A 7,200-nucleotide genomic window follows, 5' to 3' on the forward strand; every position below is an offset into this window, starting at 1 on the left:
ATTACTAATGGCACTTTTCCACTCTGTGATGCAGCATGGCTCAGCTCAGTACATTACTAATAATCTTCCAAATTGTTATTTCCACTACCTGAATACTGGTGCTGAATTTGGCTCTCCTTCTTACCCAGGTACCAAGCAAGCCAAGCTGGGACATATGGGTGATGTCCCAGCTGTTACTGATGTCACCTATTAAACACAGAATCGTCTTGATTAATTTGTCTGGATGAACTTGCTTCTTTTCAGTAGTAGACTGGTGTAGTGTCAATCAAAATTTCTCACTATTTTAAATAAGTGCTTATTCTGGCACATTTAAAAAGCCAACAATTTAAATAAGCAATTTTAAACAACAATCTAATGTTTCAGATTTTGGTCATTTTTATTTACCCACAGTAACGTTTTTCATCAATATTTAGGGTAATATTTAATCTCTTCTCCACTGTCCAAGGATAATGAATTATTCTAGTTGAATTGCTTCTTATTCACTATCATACTTGCCAACCCTCCCGAATTCGGCGGGAGGCTCCCGATTTTAGCCTCCATCTCCCGCCTCCTGATCATATTTGTTAAAAACTGGATAATCTCCCAGTTTTGGGAAATCCCTACCGCCAAGTTAAAAATACTCCCGATTATGTCCAATCTGAATCGTATGAGAAAAACTGCTGACGTCAACTGATTTTTAACCAATCAACGAACAGAACGACAGTCACTTCCGTAATGTAGGATTCACCCAGGCTGTCTGACATTTTTTACAAGCAGTCATTCATCATGGCCACTCAATGGTAAAAATATGTATGCAAATACCAGGTTGCATGGGAGAATGAATCTCCATGGATAAGCAAATGTTCGACCAGCCAGTTACACATTTTAAGGTAAAGATACCTGAAATCAGAATATAATGGACATTTGAGTGTGAAATTAAACTAGTCTTCCCTACCATTTCAGAAACAAACTGTACAACTTCTAAAGTGTTTAGTGAAATTTTGGATGACAGAGAATGTGTTTGGTGAGTGTATTTGAATAGTGTGGTTGTGTCTTAGTGCTATTTTGAATTTATGCTTGAAAGTTTTAAGTGAAAGTTTACAAGTGAATTATCTGGAAAGTGATTGATTTTGATAGAGTTTTGAGGTTTTAAGTGAAAGATTACTAGTGAGTGAATTTTGGTCGTACTAAAATTTTGCATTCGAGTGAATTTTTTTGCAGAGTATATTTTGATAGTATGGTAGTATTTATGTATAGTGCCATTTTTAAATTTTGTTTGAAAACTTTCAAAGTTTGCAAATGAGCAAATTCCTCTGATGCATTCCGATAGGATTTGGATAGGATTTCTAGTGCTTTTTAAAAATTCTGTTGGAAAGCGTTTAGTGAGAGAGATGCATTTTAGTAGCACTAAGTAAGCACTAAGGTGGTGTAGTGGTTAGCGCTGTCGCCTCACAGCAAGAAGGTCCTAGGTTCGAGCCCCGGGGCCGGCGAGGGCCTTTCTGTGTGGAGTTTGCATGTTCTCCCCGTGTCCGCGTGGGTTTCCTCCGGGTGCTCCGGTTTCCCCCACAGTCCAAAGACATGCAGGTTAGGTTAACTGGCGACTCTAAATTGACCGTGAGTGTGAATGGTTGTCTGTGTCAGCCCTGTGATGACCTGGCGACTTGTCCAGGGTGTACCCCGCCTTTCGCCCGTAGTCAGCTGGGATAGGCTCCAGCTTGCCTGCGACCCTGTAGAAGGATAAAGCAGCTAGAAATAATGAGATGAGTTGTTACTATTTTGGTTAAGTCTTATTAAAATTTTATTTAATTTATATATGATATTATACGTAGTTCTCTGTATTTTTACATGAGCTTACAGAAGGAAAACACATTTGATGCAATCCAATAATACTCTCATTCACTGTGACTATTTTAAGAAATGATAAACATTCTTCTAAAGCATCACTCGTGTTATTTTCTGTGGGTCTGGTGAAAGGTACATCTTGCTGATGCGCTGGGACACATCATCAGTGATGTAACCTGGGGTCACTGGGTGTTTCGGGTCTTTCAACATCAGACACCCTCGCCCAGGCGACCCGACTGGAGGTGATTAGACTCCGGCCTGTATCCCAGCAGCATTCGTCCACGGATCAGCCCTCTTGATCCAAAGCCATCTTGTGGCTCTTTCTGCGGCTTCAGTTGCAGACCTGATGGCCTTCCTCTTTGCCTCACCAGTAAGGCCCAGCATGGTGAGGATTTTGCAGAGGGACCGCCCTGCAAATCCTCAGCATCCAACCTCCAGGGGTTTGCAGTAGGTCTTCCAGCCTTGGCTCCTGCACTCCTCCACCAGCTCCTGGTACTTGGCACACTTCCTCTCATTTGCCTCCTCCATGCGTTCTTCCCAGGGAACTGTGAGTTCCAGAATGATCAATTGTTTGGTGGCATCTGAAACAATGATCATGTCTGGTCGGAGCAGTGTTGATGTTATTCTAGCTGGGATCTTCAGCTGTTTGCCCAGATCCACTTCCAGCTGCCAGTCCGCGGCAGTGGTGAGGAGGCCTGACCTGGCCCCTGCTTGGATGGTGGGCTTCTCTCCGGCTTTGTGGAACCTAATGGACTTAGGCTTGCTATGGCCCTTGGTGGTGTTAATGGCCTTGGCTATGCTCTCAGCAATCGCTTTCAGCACTTGGTCGTGGCGCCAGCAATAACGCCCCTCTCCAAGGGCTTTTGGGCAGCTGCTGAGGAGGTGTTCCAGGGATCCCCATCCTGGACACTGGGGGCAGAATGGTGTCTCTGCTTTGCCCCAGACATGAAGGTTGGATGGACTAGGTAGGACATCATAAACAGCTTGGACTAGGAACCTGATGTTAAGGGAGTCTGCTCTCCAGATGTTGGGCCAGGTTATCTTCCGTTGCAGAACGTTCTCCCATTTAGTCCATGCTCCTTGTTGTCCCATTCCCGCCATCCTGCTGGCTCGTTCCTCCTCCACGCCTGCCCGCACTTCCTCCTGAATGAGGTGTTATTTTCTGTGGGTCTCTGTATGTATACAATATTCAGGCATGAGATTTTTCAGCTAAAAATCTGCTTTAAGACTTCCCTTTCATTGTTATTATATTACAATTCAAGACAAGAGTATGATTTCAGATTTTTCAATCTGAGCTCTCTCATGCCTGATACATGAATCCCATAACCTATAGTCAATCGATAGAACAAGATCAACAATTCAAAAACTCTTTAATTGTATAAATTTCAAATGGTTTGCAATTAATTGGGATCCACTGTTTTTATTGTTTCAACCGCACATCATACCCTCATCCAATTGAAAATGTCGTTCACACACTTTTCTCCCTCATGAGAATTTTGAAAGGTTGGCAAGTATGCACCATGTTTAGGCTCGACATACAACATTACATAATGGAGCTGAAAGCCCAAGCTCATACCCTCACAAATAGTACAGAAAGACTGTAGAAAATCAGATATTCGGCCCCAGAAAGTGCGCAACTACTTGTATGTGTTATTTAACATCACCTGGAAAGGTTTGCACTCAAACGCCTCTGTATTTTCAGTAAGGATTAAAGTATTGGCACACTTGGCTATGTTTAGGTGCGTGGGCAGCCTTTGAGAGAAATTCTTCTCTTTATTTTCAATAAACATTAAAGTAATAGTACTAAAAGCGTTGTCATGTTTTCATTTATGTGAACTAATGAGTGCTGTAACAAACTCACTCATTCCACAAGAGAGAAAACCATAATCACTATGCACAATTTATTAAATCAGATTTCAATAGTATTTTATCACTTGTACCTGTTAGATTATGACCTGATAACCTTCAGAGAAACTCCTACTACTCTCTCTCACTCACACACACACACACACGATATAGGTAGACCTGGGTTCCCATTTGTATTGTGGAAAAGTCACTTTCTTTGTTTTTTTTCAGTACAAAACAATATGTAGTACATCAATACATACAGTATATTGCTGTGGTATCAGTCAGTAATTTCATACCTACAAACTGACCTATAAGTTAGGTATTTTCGATAAAATGGCAACTGCAGCGGCACAGTGGTGTAGTGGTTAGCGCTGTCACCTCACAGCAAGAAGGTCCGGGTTCGAGCCCCATGGCCGGCGAGGGCCTTTCTGTGTGGAGTTTGCATGTTCTCCCCATGTCCGTGTGGGTTTCCTCCGGGTGCTCCGGTTTCCCCCACAGTCCAAAGACATGCAGGTTAGGTTAACTGGTGACTCTAAATTGACCGTAGGTGTGAATGAGAGTGTGAATGGTTGTCTGTGTCTATGTATCAGCCCTGTGATGACCTGGCGGCTTGTCCAGGGTGTACCCCGCCTTTCACCCATAGTCAGCTGGGATAGGCTCCAGCTTGCCTGCGACCCTGTAGAACAGGATAAAGCAGCTAGAGATAATGAGATGAGATGGCAACTGCACATATCATACACAGAAAGGGATTTCAAAATACTGTAGCAAATAAAAGTCAAATTGCTAAGGTTCATTTGTAGTATTAAACAGTTATAAGAATATCTCAGTGGAGGAATTAGTGTATATATCAACTCGGACTTGTGTGTGTACAATAAACACGACAAATTATAGTCAACATAGAGAATACAGTATGTCTACAAGAAGAACATTTATGTGATTTAGACTTTTCCTTGTTAATCATGGACACTGGGTTGGAAAACACTTTGAAGCTGAGAAACTCTTAAAAAGTATTGTGTACAGAAGCATGCAACTGCTGGTTTAACTGTTTAAACGCCACACTTCCCATTCAGTTCTTTATTGCTATTTAATTTATTGTTTAGCTTTGCCATAGTGAGATATATATGTACATACTTAATAGCTGGGAAACCACTACAGCTTGCACCAATTACACCGGCCCCATTGGACCTAACCTGCATGTCTTTGGACTGTGGGGGAAACCGGAGCACCTGGAGGAAATCCATACAGACACGGGGAGAACATGCAAACTCCACACAGAAAGGCCCTCGCCGGTTGTGAGGTTCAAACCCGGAACGTTCTTGTTGTGAGGCAACAGTTCTAACTACTGCACCGTCCTAATTACCTTGCTCAGTAACTCAGTAACCTTGCTCTGTTACTTTGCTCAGTAACTGCTGCTAATTATTCAGGAACTACAGTTTAAAAAAAAAAAGTTTTGCAATCAGTGTGAGGAAAGAAAGTTCTGTATGTTAGGATTCTGTCAGTTTGATAGAAGGTGCCATTGTGTTTTGTTCATGAATTGCAGTTACATGTACATGAGTAACAGGGATTAGAGCATTGAAAGGCAGTCCATACTGGTCTTCTGATATGAGGTAGGTGTTTTTCATGTTACTATGATGTGAGTCATGTTGTTAATCTGGTATGCAACATGTCCTGCAGCATGTGATTCTGTGACAGTGCTGATTACGTGAATGTACACTAAATTTATTGTGACACAAACAATAATTAAGATGAAAAAACAGAAATCTGGAGTGTGCATAGCTATTCACCCCCCAAAGTAAATACTTTATAGAGCCACCTTTTGCTGCAATAACAGCTGCAAGTCTCTTGGGGTATGTCTCCATTAGCTTAGCACATCAAGCCACTGGGATTTTTGCTCATTCCTCAAGGCAAAACTGTTCCGACTCCTTCAAGTTGGATGGGTTGCGTTGGTGTACAGCAATCTTCAAGTTATGCCACAGATTCTCAATTGGATTAAGGTCTGGGCTTTGACTAGGCCATTCCAAGACATTTAAATGTTTCCCTTTAAATCACTCCAGTGTAGCTTTAGCAGTATGTTTAGGGTCATTGTCCTGCTGGAATGTGAACCTTCGTCCCAGTCTCAAACCTCTGGCCGACTCAAACAGGTTTTCTTCCAGGATTGCCCTGTATTTAGTGCCATCCATCTTTCCTTCAATCCTGACCAGCTTTCCTGTCCCTGCAGATGAAAAATATCCTCACAGCATGATGCTGCCACCACCATGCTTCACTGGAGGAATGGTGTTCTCAGGGTATTGGATTTCTGCCACACATGGCGTTTCCCATGATGGCGAAAAAGATCAATTTTAGTCTCATTTGACCAGAGAATCTTCTTCCATGTGTTTGGAGAGTCTGCCACATGCTGTTGGGCAAACTCCAAACGTGTTTTCTTAAGCAATAACTTTTTTTTTTGCCACTCTTCCATAAAGCCCCACTCTGTGGAGTGTACGGCTTAAAGTGGTCCTATGGACAGATACTCCCATCTCCACTGTGCATCTTTGCAGCTCCTTCAGTGTTATCTTTGGTGTCTTTGTTGCATCTCTGATTAATGCCCTCCTTGCCTGGTCTGTGAGTTTTGGTGGGTGGCCTTCTTTTGTCAGGTTTGTAGTGGTGCCATATTCTTTCCATTTTGCTATAATGGATTTAATGGTGCTCCCTGGGATATTCAAAGTTTGGGATATTTTTTATAACCCAACCCTGATCTATACTTCTCCACAACTTTGTCTCTGACCTGTTTGGAGGCTCCTTGGTTTTCATGTTGCTTGCTTAGTAGTGTTGCAGAGTCAGGGTCCTTCCAGAACAGGCTGATTTATACAGACATCATGTGACAGATCATGTGACACTTTGATTGCACACAGGTGGATCTTAATCAATTAATGATGTGACTTATGAAGTGAATTGGTTGGACCAGCTCTTATTTAGGGGATTCATACGAAAGGGGGTGAATACTTATGCACACTCCAGATTTCTGTTTTTTTCCATCTTAAGGCCACACCAATTTAATTAGTTGGTTCTCGGATTTTTTCAGGAAAAATATGAAGCGAGCGGGCGAAATAAAAATAAAATTAAAAAAATGCTCTGATGGTAAAATTAGCGGTGGAAATAGTCCAAACAATACAGGCAAACCAGTAAACAGAATTTCAGCACACCTGTCAAAGATTTTACGTTTCTGTTCGCTGAATATCCTAACAATCACAAACACAGGCTTTGCAGGACTCCCCTCCACAGGCATGTTTCTTCCACAAGTCTTTATCGAAAGTGAAAGGGGCGATTTGATTGGTTTTTGACGTCATGTGACCTTTTCTGTTGGCGGGAGTTTGATTTCGATTTTTTTTTTTTTTCATTTTGCATTTTCTTCAAGCGGCGATTCCGAGAACCAACTAATTGAATTGGTGTGGCCTTATTATTGTTTGTGTTACAATAAAACAACAATTTGCACCTTTAAAGCTGTAGGCATGTTGTGTAAATCAAATGGTGCTGACACTCCAAAAATCCATT

This window comes from Neoarius graeffei, chromosome 17 (genome assembly GCF_027579695.1).
Source record: "Neoarius graeffei isolate fNeoGra1 chromosome 17, fNeoGra1.pri, whole genome shotgun sequence".
NCBI classification, from domain to species: domain Eukaryota; kingdom Metazoa; phylum Chordata; class Actinopteri; order Siluriformes; family Ariidae; genus Neoarius; species Neoarius graeffei.